At 47.2% G+C, this 14,379-nt stretch overlaps 1 protein-coding gene and 1 long non-coding RNA gene across 3 annotated transcripts in view; one reads left to right on the top strand and one right to left on the bottom strand.

Moving 5' to 3' along the window:
- Window positions 1-14,379, top strand: part of RBFOX2 (RNA binding fox-1 homolog 2) — a 1,097,056-nt gene that overhangs the window by 163,323 nt on the left and 919,354 nt on the right. The window lies entirely within an intron of this gene.
- Window positions 5,294-14,379, bottom strand: part of LOC134958023 (uncharacterized) — a 291,797-nt gene continuing 282,711 nt past the window's right edge. The window contains exon 3 of the long non-coding RNA XR_010186835.1: window positions 5,294-5,721. This is a non-coding gene — a long non-coding RNA (uncharacterized LOC134958023). The remainder of the gene's footprint in view (window positions 5,722-14,379) is intronic.

Raw genomic sequence — 14,379 nt, 5'->3', positions numbered from 1 at the left:
CAATCCCGGGATTGGCCACCTTAGTCCTCAGGGCAATCGAGAGTCTGGCCGGGTCCAGGTACTTTTTGGGAGTGTGGCCTAATTCTGGGAGGTGTGGACGTGCCCCCTTAGAAAAAATATTTAATACAGCACATAGGCACTGGACAGGGGGGCACAGTGATCCCCTCAGCCATGAGCAAATCCTGGAGGGGGCACACGAACCTTACACTCACACAAGCAGAGGACACTGCTACCAGCACACAGCAGCACAGGGTGGGCTGAGAAGAGCTCCTGCTGCCAGAATGGGGGTCTATGGCGTCGATAACCAGCCACACCATGCTATTCCATCAGGCCTGGGCCAGGGTAATTAGTACCCACTCCCTTCCCCCTCGACACCACTGTCAGTCCTACTGCCCATGTCCCATCCAATGATAGTGTTCACGCTAGGATTTTGGAAGGGCAGGGCACTGGACTGTGGGGGGCACAAGCATGCGCACGTGCGGCTTTGCCCTGCGCACCGGAAAAGGGGCGTGGCCACGCAAAATAGGGGGCGTGATCATTTTACATAATAAAAGTGGGCCGTTCAGCCCACAGACGATAAAACAGGGGGCGTGGGCGGCTGGCGGCATCACTGTTGTAGGCGTGCCCAGCACCTACGGAGGTGCTGGGCTTCCCCCAAGCTCTCTCTCACAGCGTGAATGGATGCCGCGCGCATGCGCACGCCATCTTTACACGCTGGCAGGGCAGGAAGCGGGCGGCTGTTCTAGCAAATCTGCTAAAACAGCCTAGCATGAACACTTATACCCCTTTTCCACTAGCTCATAAAAACACGGGTAAATGCACGGGGGCGCGCATTTACCCATGTTTTTTGCAAGTGGAAAAGGGTCCCCCCGCAAAAACCCGGATCAAGTGACCCGTGAATCCTACCCGGCTATCTACCTGGGTAGGACACGGGAATGATCCGGGTAGGGTTGTAGTGTAAACGGGAGCCGTGTCGATGCGACACGGCTCCCTTTTACAATGTATGGAAGGGCGGCGCTGGGAGATCATGTGATCTCCCAGCGCCGCCCCTGCCGTGTCACTAGCAGCATCACCAACCCGGCAATATGCCGGGTTGGTGACTGCTGATGGGAAAGGGGTTAAGAACGGGTCGCAGCCGGGCAGCTCCCGTGTCAGGCTCCCGGCTGAACCCATGCTCGTAGGTGGAAAAGGGGTATAAATGATCCTGTTTCACAGTTCCTCACATTTCTCTTCCACAATCCAAATTTATTTCCACATTGGTACAACTTGGGCATGCTTCACCTTGGTCAGTTGGTGGAGAATGGCGCAGTGTGTTCTTTACCTACCTTACAGGAGAAACTAGGCCTAACAGATAGGGAGCTTTGGAACTACAGTACTTACAGGTGAAGCCAGGGCCGACTCCAGGGCTACTAGCACCCTGAGCGAGAAAATGTCAAAGCCCCCTGCTCCCCCCACCATGCATGCGCGCTCCTGGAAAAGTGGGCGTGGCCTCGCAACTTTATATAATCAAACTATAAATAAATATATTTTCACACACAATTAGCAGATTTACACATAATGCCCACAGTAGTGTTCCTTACACATAATGTCTCCAGTATAGTGTCAGACACATAATGATCCCAGTAGTGCAGTGCCAGATACACATACGCCCCCAGTAGTGCTAAATACACATTCACCCCCAGTAGTGCCAAATACACATTATATGCCCCCAGCAGTGCCAGATACACATATGCCTCCAGCAGTGCAGTGCCAGATACACATTATATGCCCCCACAGTGCCAGATACACATTATATGCCCCCACAGTGCCAGATAAATATATGCCCTCAGAAGTGCAGTGCCAGATACACATATGCCCCCAGCAGTTCCAGATACACATTATATGCCCCAGAGTGCCAGATACACATGCCTCCCAAACAGTGCCAGATACACATGCCCCCCAAACAGTGCCAGATACATATGCCCCCCAAACAGTGCCAGATAAACATGCCCCCCAAACAGTGCCAGATACACATGCCCCCCAAACAGTGACAGATACATATGCCCCCCAAACAGTGCCAGATACATATGCCCCACAGTGCCAGATAACCATTTTATGCCCCCACAGTGCCAGATACATATATGCCCGCAGAAGTGCAGTGCCAGATACACATATGCCCCCAGCAGTGCCAAGATACACATTATATGCCCCCACAGTGCCAGATACACATTATATGCCCCACAGTGCCAGATACACATTATATGACCCACAGTGCCAGATACACATTATATGCCCCACAGTGCCAGATACACATGCCCCCCAAACAGTGCCAGATACATATATGCCCCCAGAAGTGCAGTGCCAGATACACATATGCCCCCAGCAGTGCCAAGATACACATTATATGCCCCCACAGTGCCAGATACACATTATATGCCCCACAGTGCCAGATACACATTATATGACCCACAGTGCCAGATACACATTATATGCCCCACAGTGCCAGATACACATGCCCCCCAAAGAGTGCCAGATACATATGTCCCCCAAATATTGACAGATACATATACCCCCCAAACAATGCCAGATACATATGCCCTCCAAACAGTGCTAGATACACATGCCTCCCAAACAGCCAACTAGACATGCCCGGTCATTGTAGTGCTACTCACCGGCGCACACCAAAGTCTTCCCCCAGCAGCACGCAGGCAGGCCGGGATACAAACAGAATAGGAGCCTTGGCGTCAGCAGTCCTGGGGAGCCGTACAGCAACCACTAGAGTCAGCCCGATCCCATACCGGGCCGCAGTGGGGGACCAGGGGTTGCAGAACGGGGAGAACTGAGGAGGGGGAGCCACAGAGTGGGGCGATCCGGGCAGACACTAGCAGACAGCAAGCCAGAGCAGCCTGAGGATCCCCCGCACATCCTGTGCTGTTACTGCCGGTGTCTTCGGGAGGAGACTCGGCAGTGTGACAGCCAGCACCGGGAGCCAGCTGGTGCAGAGCGGGGAGAGCCACGGGAGGGGGAAGCACAGTGTACAGGGAGTGGAGGGGGCGCAGAGTGGGGAGAGCAGTGTGGGTAGTTGCTGCTGCTGCTGAGAGCCGAAGAAGGTGGGTGCAGAGGGTGTTAGCTGTTGCTGAGAGAGGGGGGAGTGAGAGGCACTGTGTACGGGGAGGGGGTGGAGAGATAGGGAAATTTGAGCTGGAGATGGACCCGTGAGCCAATATGGTGGTGAGAAATCGGCGCGCCCCATTGAAGGTGGCACCCTGCGTGGCCGCACATGTCGAACGTGCCTAGAGCCGGCCCTGGATGAAGCATTTGTATTTAAAATGTGGTGACACATTTTTCAGTGCTATCACTCCTTTTGAATTGCTTTGCATTGCTCCTAGGGGACTTCAACATACTATTTCTGATGTATGCAAACAGAATACCAGTGTCTGTGCAAGTTCACTGAGATTTGGCAAAAAGAACTCTGAACAACAACTGGAAATTATTTTACTATATACACAGCTCTTCAGTAATTGTAACCTATTTTAAGTTTATAGCAAGTGTTCTTTACAGAATCTTCAAGGGCCTGCCTAACATTTGAGTTGGAATGCACAGGATTCGTGAGTTCTGGGATACAGTAGGTAGTAAAATGGCATCTGATTCTTTCTATAAGTATAAAAAATATTTACTAAAACACTTTAACAATGTAAGCTGTAATCTCCTTTTACTTGTAGATCTCACATCCTACTTCAATTTCAATGTTGTTTGAAAGAACAGATGTCACAGGTTCGGCAGTTTCCTTGTTGACCAAAAGAGGATAGGAGCTGCTCTAAGGGCCTAATTCAGACCTGATTGCAATAGCAAAATATTCTCTCAGCCTGTCTCCCCCCCCCCCCCCCCCATGTGCAGTGTAGGTGGGGCCAATATAACGTGCAGAGAGAGTTAGATTTGGATGGGTACATTTTCTGTGCTGGTTAATACTGGCTGCTTTGTTTTTACACTGCAATTTAGATTAAAATTTGAATACACCCCACCCAAATCTAACTCTCTCTGCACATGTTATATCCCCCCCCCCCCACCCACCCCCGCACTGCACATGGTTTTGCCCATTAGAGAAAAAAAATTGCTGCTGCGATCAGGTCTGAATTATGCCCTGGCCTAAGACAAGGGACTGGAAAACAAACAATGGACACTTAAACACAGAACTCTCCAAAAAGCTGGCCAGCTTTCTGGTGAGGAGAAGAGAAAACATAAAGTACGTGCACAGACAATACACTAAAGAAAGAAGTTAGACAAAACAATGAAGAGACAGGGCCACTGGCATTGGGAGTACTGAGGGTATGCAGGCGAGATAGATAACTGAAGAAACACAAGACTGTATATCAAGAAGATAAGGAGTACTATAAGCAGAAATAACAAAAGCAATCAAGACAGATAAGTAGGATGCTGATGATTATGTACTGACATAGGGCTGGACACAGGAATACTGAGATGGATGCTAAATAATTACATAACTGACACAGAGCTAGACACAGGTATAACTGAGTTGGATGCTGATACTTACATAACTGACGCAAAACTGGACACAGGAATACTGCAGGGTGCAGTAGCAGAATAACCAAAGATTTCCATAACTAGTACTAGAACCTAGAAACAAGGGCTCCTGCTGCAACCCGGAACTATGACCAGCAAGGAGTGAGAGACAGACAACACAAATATAGGAGGCAAGAGCCAGCCTCCCCTAATTACCAACTCTCTGCAGCTATGCTGCTGCACATCCACCAGGCTCTTGACTTCCACAAGAAACAACAGGCTGGTGTGCTGCTACACACAATAGCCAACTTCCAGGTTGCTAAGAGACAGCCAGAACCACAAACAGAAATGAGCTGCAGCAGCGACTCGTGCATAATTCAGACCTGATCGCTCCTCTGTGATTTTGCAGAGGGCTGCGATCAGATAGCCGCCTCCCATAGAGAGTGAAAACCTTCCCCATGCAGGTGTGCGAATGCATGTGTACGCAGTCCAAAAAAATTGCCAGACAGCAGACATCTGCAAAACCATTCGCATCTGACTCACCATCTAATGGTTTTTCCATTCTGTGTAAAAAAAATAGGTTACCCAGGGGTGCTCAGGCGCTGTGGGTATGAGATGCTATGCCAAGCAGCGGCCTCAAAAATATACAAGAAGTCACTCCCACAAAGATAAACAAAAAAGCAGAATGGAGGCTGCGCTAAATTTGTTCAATTTGACACCAATGGTGATGTATCTAATATCACAATTTAATAATAAAGAGTTGATACACTAAAATTTTAAGGTAAATACACCATAAAATGCATGCACCAATAGTAAAAGGTTAAAAAGCACAGATAGTACAATAAATGAATGAAGGGTTACCCAAACCGCCAGGAGTTTGAAAGAAGATTGAAATATAGGAAGTCCGTTCCAAAGTTTTTCCCCAAAGGTATCAAAGTCCAGCATAGGCAAATTTTTAGGAGGTAAGCAATTGTCCAATGTAATAATAAATTACCGCTAGAGGGTATGATGCTCCGAGATTTTTAATGGTGAGCTCCTGATGCAGTGCGGTAGGCAAGGTTCATCAGTTCAGCTTAGATGTAAAAGTCCTCCGAGTGCAAATGGTAGTCTGGATTGCAGTAGGGGATGGTCCGGTCTTCCAACAGTAGGTTCCTGGCGTGGGTCCCTGTACACCTGACACGTTTCGCTGCAGTCAGCTAGCAGCTTTTTCAGAGGCACAGACTGCACAGAAAGGAAAACCCATTAGACTTACTCCTACAGTGCAATACAAACAGGATGACACACCCACACTGAAAACTTTTGGGAACGTTTGTGTTTTGCATGACACTTCCAGAAAATGGGCAGTCCCCCCCCCCACCCCCCCACCCCCAAACACTCGCTTCCGGTCAATCAGCCTGCGTTCACCTAGCGATCAAAAAGACTCAGGATTTTTTGCAGTTTGGCCTCTCGCCTGTGCATTACGATCCATACGCATGCGCATCATTCAATAATAGGACGCTGTGCGATTTCACACAACAGCAATCAGGTCTGAATTAGACCCCATAGCAGGTACTGATGTTTAAGCAGTTGTACACTGTCAAACGAACATGAAGAGACAGCAGTGGGTGTACCTATGGGTGTACCTATGCTCAGGTTAGCTTTTGAAAATATTAGCATATAGTCGCAATTGTGTATGGTGAAAAATAGCAACAGCCATTACAAGAACAATCACATCTGAATTAGGCCCTATACACAGTGCCATAAAGTGGCGCTGCAAGCTGCAAATGGGAACATTTGTCCCACTCAGTAGCTTATGCAGGCCCCTGACCAAGCCCCTTCAACAAATCTTAACCGAGCTAAAATACCCCCATGAATTTCAAACCTGAGCTACTTTTCCCCATGGATTACTAACCTGTGCTGCTATGCCCTATGTGTGTTCCTTACCTTTAGAAAAGCACATCCCACACAAGCTCACTTCATCTCTGAAGTGGGAGGAAAGAAAGACGAGGAAGTAGAAGGGTGTGACAGTGATAGAGCAGAGGAAGAGAGAAAGCTGAGAAAGTGAGGAGAGAGGGAGGAATGGATTGCCTATAATTAGCATGTAGTATAGAATCATTTGTAATGGGGGAGGGGTTGATCACCAGAATTATTGAAGTGCATGTTGGGAAGAGATGAAAAGCAGCTGCCAGATAGTGTCATTTGTAGTGTGTACCACCTGAGTAAGGAAATGCTCAGATCAAGACTGCATGTCATTGTTGCTGCACTCAGCCTTGCGCTCTTGGTGGTTGCACATGTTGCAACTAGAGATGAGCGGGTTTGGTTCCTCTGAATCCGAACCCGCCCGAACTTCAGGTTTTTTACACGGGTCCGAGCAGGCTCGGATCTTCCCGCCTTGCTCGGCTAACCCGAGCGCGCCCGAACGTCATCATCACGCTGTCGGATTCTCGCGAGGCTCGGATTCTATCGCGAGACTCGAATTCTATATAAGGAGCCGCGCGTCGCCGCCATTTTCACACGTGCATTGAGAGTCATAGGGAGAGGACGTGGCTGGCGTCCTCTCCGTTTAGAGAAGAGAGAGACACAGTATTTTGGGGAGCATTATTAGGAGGAGTACTACTATACTTACTACTTGCTGAAGTGATATTTATAGATTAGATAGTGTGACTGTAAGTGTATTATCTGACTTGTGGGGGAGACACTGACAGTGGGGAGCAGTTAGAGTCTGAGAGCAGGACTCAGGAGTACATATAACGTACAGTGCACACTTTTGCTGCCAGAGTCAGTGCCACACTGCCATTGTTGTGACCACACTGACCACCAGTATAATAATATATTTTGTGATTGTCTGCTTAGGCCTCGGAGTACTAGTTGCAAGTTGCAACGTGACCTGAAGTGACCACCAGTTTAATAATCAATCACCACCAGTTTAATATATATATATATATATAATTGTATATAATATATATATATATATAATATTGTATACCACCTACCCGTGGTTTTTTTTTTTTTCATTCTTCTTTATACATACTACTATAGTAGCTTACTGTAGCAGTCTGCGGTGCTGTGCTGACCTGACAGTGTCCAGCAGGTCCGTCATCAGTCATTACATAATAAATATATATAGTACCTGTCCGGCTGCAGTACTAGTGATATTATATTGATTTCATCTCATTATCAATAATTTATCATCCAGTCTAGACTCTATATTAGCAGCAGACACAGTACGTTAGTCCACGGCTGTAGCTACCTCTGTGTCGGCACTCGGCAGTCCATCCATAATTGTATACCACCTACCCGTGTTTTTTTTTTTTTCTTTCTTCTTTGTACATACTACTATAGAGTATAGTAGCTTACTGTAGCAGTCTGCGGTGCTGCTGAGCTGACAGTGTCCAGCAGGTCCGTCATCAGTCATCATTACCTAATAAATATATTATCTACCTGTCCGGCTGCAGTACTAGTGATATTATATATACATACATATATATATTGATTTCATCTCATTATCAATCATCCAGTCTATATTAGCAGCAGACACAGTACGTTAGTCCACGGCTGTAGCTACCTCTGTGTCGGCACTCGGCAGTCCATCCATAATTGTATACCACCTACCCGTGGTTTTTTTTTTTTCTTTCTTCTTTGTACATACTACTATAGTATAGTAGCTTACTGTAGCAGTCTGCGGTGCTGCTGAGCTGATAGTGTCCAGCAGGTCCGTCATCAGTCATCATTACCTAATAAATATATTATCTACCTGTCCGGCTGCAGTACTAGTGATATTATATATACATACATATATATATTGATTTCATCTCATTATCAATCATCCAGTCTATATTAGCAGCAGACACAGTACATTAGTCCACGGCTGTAGCTACCTCTGTGTCGGCACTCGGCAGTCCATCCATAATTGTATACCACCTACCCGTGGTTTTTTTTTTTTCTTTCTTCTTTGTACATACTACTATAGAGTATAGTAGCTTACTGTAGCAGTCTGCGGTGCTGCTGAGCTGACAGTGTCCAGCAGGTCCGTCATCAGTCATCATTACCTAATAAATATATTATCTACCTGTCCGGCTGCAGTACTAGTGATATTATATATACATACATATATATATTGATTTCATCTCATTATCAATCATCCAGTCTATATTAGCAGCAGACACAGTACGTTAGTCCACGGCTGTAGCTACCTCTGTGTCGGCACTCGGCAGTCCATCCATAATTGTATACCACCTACCCGTGGTTTTTTTTTTCTTTCTTCTTTGTACATACTACTATAGAGTATAGTAGCTTACTGTAGCAGTCTGCGGTGCTGCTGAGCTGACAGTGTCCAGCAGGTCCGTCATCAGTCATCATTACCTAATAAATATATTATCTACCTGTCCGGCTGCAGTACTAGTGATATTATATATACATACATATATATATTGATTTCATCTCATTATCAATCATCCAGTCTATATTAGCAGCAGACACAGTACGTTAGTCCACGGCTGTAGCTACCTCTGTGTCGGCACTCAGCAGTCCATCCATAATTGTATACCACCTACCCGTTTTTTTTTTTTTCTTTCTTCTTTGTACATACTACTATAGAGTATAGTAGCTTACTGTAGCAGTCTGCGGTGCTGCTGAGCTGACAGTGTCCAGCAGGTCCGTCATCAGTCATCATTACCTAATAAATATATTATCTACCTGTCCGGCTGCAGTACTAGTGATATTATATATACATACATATATATATTGATTTCATCTCATTATCAATCATCCAGTCTATATTAGCAGCAGACACAGTACGTTAGTCCACGGCTGTAGCTACCTCTGTGTCGGCACTCGGCAGTCCATCCATAATTGTATACCACCTACCCGTGGTTTTTTTTTTTTTTTCTTCTTTGTACATACTACTATAGTATAGTAGCTTACTGTAGCAGTCTGCGGTGCTGCTGAGCTGACAGTGTCCAGCAGGTCCGTCATCAGTCATCATTACCTAATAAATATATTATCTACCTGTCCGGCTGCAGTACTAGTGATATTATATATACATATATATATATATATTGATTTCATCTCATTATCATCCAGTCTATATTAGCAGCAGACACAGTACGGTAGTCCACGGCTGTAGCTACCTCTGTGTCGGCACTCGGCAGTCCATCCATAAGTATACTAGTATCCATCCATCTCCATTGTTTACCTGAGGTGCCTTTTAGTTGTGCCTATTAAAATATGGAGAACAAAAATGTTGAGGTTCCAAAATTAGGGAAAGATCAAGATCCACTTCCACCTCGTGCTGAAGCTGCTGCCACTAGTCATGGCCGAGACGATGAAATGCCAGCAACGTCGTCTGCCAAGGCCGATGCCCAATGTCATAGTACAGAGCATGTCAAATCCAAAACACCAAATATCAGTAAAAAAAGGACTCCAAAACCTAAAATAAAATTGTCGGAGGAGAAGCGTAAACTTGCCAATATGCCATTTACCATACGGAGTGGCAAGGAACGGCTGAGGCCCTGGCCTATGTTCATGGCTAGTGGTTCAGCTTCACATGAGGATGGAAGCACTCAGCCTCTCGCTAGAAAACTGAAAAGACTCAAGCTGGCAAAAGCACCGCAAAGAACTGTGCGTTCTTCGAAATCCCAAATCCACAAGGAGAGTCCAATTGTGTCGGTTGTGATGCCTGACCTTCCCAACACTGGACGTGAAGAGCATGCGCCTTCCACCATTTGCACGCCCCCTGCAAGTGCTGGAAGGAGCCCCCGCAGTCCAGTTCCTGATAGTCAGATTGAAGATGTCAGTGTTGAAGTACACCAGGATGAGGAGGATATGGGTGTTGCTGGCGCTGGGGAGGAAATTGACCAGGAGGATTCTGATGGTGAGGTGGTTTGTTTAAGTCAGGCACCCGGGGAGACACCTGTTGTCCGTGGGAGGAATATGGCCGTTGACATGCCTGGTGAAAATACCAAAAAAATCAGCTCTTCAGTGTGGAGGTATTTCAACAGAAAAGCGGACAACAGGTGTCAAGCCGTGTGTTGCCTTTGTCAAGCTGTAATAAGTAGGGGTAAGGACGTTAACCACCTCGGAACATCCTCCCTTATACGTCACCTGGAGCGCATTCATCAGAAGCCATTGACAAGTTCAAAAACTTTGGGTGACAGCGGAAGCAGTCCACTGCCAACTAAATCCCTTCCTCTTGTAACCAAGCTCCTGCAAACCACACCACCAACTCCCTCAGTGTCAATTTCCTCCTTAGACAGGAATGCCAATAGTCCTGCAGGCCATGTCACTGGCAATTCTGACGATTCCTCTCCTGCCTGGGATTCCTCCGATGCATCCTTGCGTGTAACGCCTACTGCTGCTGGCGCTGCTGTTGTTGCTGCTGGGAGTCGATGGTCATCCCAGAGGGGAAGTCGGAAGACCACTTGTACTACTTCCAGTAAGCAATTGACTGTCCAACAGTCCTTTGCGAGGAAGATGAAATATCACAGCAGTCATCCTGCTGCAAAGCGGATAACTGAGGCCTTGACAACTATGTTGGTGTTAGACGTGCGTCCGGTATCCGCCGTTAGTTCACAGGGAACTACACAATTTCTTGAGGTAGTGTGCCCCCATTACCAAATACCATCTAGGTTCCACTTCTCTAGGCAGGCGATACCGAAAATGTACACAGACCTCAGAAAAAGACTTACCAGTGTCCTAAAAAATGCAGCTGTACCCAATGTCCACTTAACCACGGACATGTGGACAAGTGGAGCAGGGCAGGGTCAGGACTATATGACTGTGACAGCCCACTGGGTAGATGTATGGACTCCCGCCGCAAGAACAGCAGCGGCGGCACCAGTAGCAGCATCTCGCAAACGCCAACTCTTTCCTAGGCAGGCTACGCTTTGTATCACCGCTTTCCAGAATACGCACACAGCTGAAAACCTCTTACGGCAACTGAGGAAGATCATCGCGGAATGGCTTAGCCCAATTGGACTCTCCTGTGGATTTGTGGCATCGGACAACGCCAGCAATATTGTGCGTGCATTAAATATGGGCAAATTCCAGCACGTCCCATGTTTTGCACATACCTTGAATTTGGTGGTGCAGAATTTTTTAAAAAACGACAGGGGCGTGCAAGAGATGCTGTCGGTGACCAGAAGAATTGCGGGACACTTTCGGCGTACAGGCACCACGTACAGAAGACTGGAGCACCACCAAAAACTACTGAACCTGCCCTGCCATCATCTGAAGCAAGAAGTGGTAACGAGGTGGAATTCAACCCTCTATATGCTTCAGAGGTTGGAGGAGCAGCAAAAGGCCATTCAAGCCTATACAATTGAGCACGATATAGGAGGTGGAATGCACCTGTCTCAAGCGCAGTGGAGAATGATTTCAACGTTGTGCAAGGTTCTGATGCCCTTTGAACTTGCCACACGTGAAGTCAGTTCAGACACTGCCAGCCTGAGTCAGGTCATTCCCCTCATCAGGCTTTTGCAGAAGAAGCTGGAGACATTGAAGGAGGAGCTAACACGGAGCGATTCCGCTAGGCATGTGGGACTTGTGGATGGAGCCCTTAATACGCTTAACAAGGATTCACGGGTGGTCAATCTGTTGAAATCAGAGCACTACATTTTGGCCACCGTGCTCGATCCTAGATTTAAAGCCTACCTTGGATCTCTCTTTCCGGCAGACACAAGTCTGCTGGGGTTGAAAGACCTGCTGGTGAGAAAATTGTCAAGTCAAGCGGAACGCGACCTGTCAACATCTCCTCCTTCACATTCTCCCGCAACTGGGGGTGCGAGGAAAAGGCTCAGAATTCCGAGCCCACCCGCTGGCGGTGATGCAGGGCAGTCTGGAGCGACTGCTGATGCTGACATCTGGTCCGGACTGAAGGACCTGACAACGATTACGGACATGTCGTCTACTGTCACTGCATATGATTCTCTCACCATTGAAAGAATGGTGGAGGATTATATGAGTGACCGCATCCAAGTAGGCACGTCACACAGTCCGTACTTATACTGGCAGGAAAAAGAGGCAATTTGGAGGCCCTTGCACAAACTGGCTTTATTCTACCTAAGTTGCCCTCCCACAAGTGTGTACTCCGAAAGAGTGTTTAGTGCCGCCGCTCACCTTGTCAGCAATCGGCGTACGAGGTTACATCCAGAAAATGTGGAGAAGATGATGTTCATTAAAATGAATTATAATCAATTCCTTCGTGGAGACATTGACCAGCAGCAATTGCCTCCACAAAGTACACAGGGAGCTGAGATGGTGGATTCCAGTGGGGACGAATTGATAATCTGTGAGGAGGGGGATGTACACGGTGATATATCGGAGGATGATGATGAGGTGGACATCTTGCCTCTGTAGAGCCAGTTTGTGCAAGGAGAGATTAATTGCTTCTTTTTTGGTGGGGGTCCAAACCAACCCGTCATTTCAGTCACAGTCGTGTGGCAGACCCTGTCACTGAAATGATGGGTTGGTTAAAGTGTGCATGTCCTGTTTATACAACATAAGGGTGGGTGGGAGGGCCCAAGGACAATTCCATCTTGCACCTCTTTTTTCTTTAATTTTTCTTTGCGTCATGTGCTGTTTGGGGAGGGTTTTTTGGAAGGGACATCCTGCGTGACACTGCAGTGCCACTCCTAGATGGGCCCGGTGTTTGTGTCGGCCACTAGGGTCGCTTATCTTACTCACACAGCTACCTCATTGCGCCTCTTTTTTTCTTTGCGTCATGTGCTGTTTGGGGAGGGTTTTTTGGAAGGGACATCCTGCGTGACACTGCAGTGACACTCCTAGATGGGCCCGGTGTTTGTGTCGGCCACTAGGGTCGCTTATCTTACTCACACAGCTACCTCATTGCGCCTCTTTTTTTCTTTGCGTCATGTGCTGTTTGGGGAGGGTTTTTTGGAAGGGACATCCTGCGTGACACTGCAGTGCCACTCCTAGATGGGCCCGGTGTTTGTGTCGGCCACTAGGGTCGCTTATCTTACTCACACAGCTACCTCATTGCGCCTCTTTTTTTCTTTGCGTCATGTGCTGTTTGGGGAGGGTTTTTTGGAAGGGACATCCTGCGTGACACTGCAGTGACACTCCTAGATGGGCCCGGTGTTTGTGTCGGCCACTAGGGTCGCTTATCTTACTCACACAGCTACCTCATTGCGCCTCTTTTTTTCTTTGCGTCATGTGCTGTTTGGGGAGGGTTTTTTGGAAGGGACATCCTGCGTGACACTGCAGTGACACTCCTAGATGGGCCCGGTGTTTGTGTCGGCCACTAGGGTCGCTTATCTTACTCACACAGCTACCTCATTGCGCCTCTTTTTTTCTTTGCGCCATGTGCTGTTTGGGGAGGGTTTTTTGGAAGAGACATCTTGCGTGACACTGCAGTGACACTCCTAGATGGGCCCGGTGTTTGTGTCGGCCACTAGGGTCGCTTAGCTTAGTCATCCAGCGACCTAGGTGCACATTTTAGGACTAAAAATAATATTGTGAGGTGTGAGGTATTCAGAATAGACTGAAAATGAGTGTAAATTATGGTTTTTGAGGTTAATAATACTTTGGGATCAAAATGACCCCCAAATTCTATGATTTAAGCTGTTTTTTAGTGTTTTTTGAAAAAAACACCCGAATCCAAAACACACCCGAATCCGACAAAAAAAATTCGGTGAGGTTTTGCCAAAACGCGGTCGAACCCAAAACACGGCCGCGGAACCGAACCCAAAACCAAAACACAAAACCCGAAAAATTTCCGGCGCTCATCTCTAGTTGCAACACCATAATTATGGCTCTTCTCTACTCTCATATTACCCCCCATCTATTTTTTTCCTATTGTGCACACTTGAGCTGGTGTCAGATTTCCACATGTAAAGAGATTGATACATCTGCCCCTTAGACGATGGTCTGCTTCTGACAGAA

The sequence above is a fragment of the Pseudophryne corroboree genome, chromosome 9 (assembly GCF_028390025.1).
Source record: "Pseudophryne corroboree isolate aPseCor3 chromosome 9, aPseCor3.hap2, whole genome shotgun sequence".
In the NCBI taxonomy this organism is placed as follows: domain Eukaryota; kingdom Metazoa; phylum Chordata; class Amphibia; order Anura; family Myobatrachidae; genus Pseudophryne; species Pseudophryne corroboree.
This window is presented reverse-complemented; position numbering and strand designations above follow the sequence as displayed.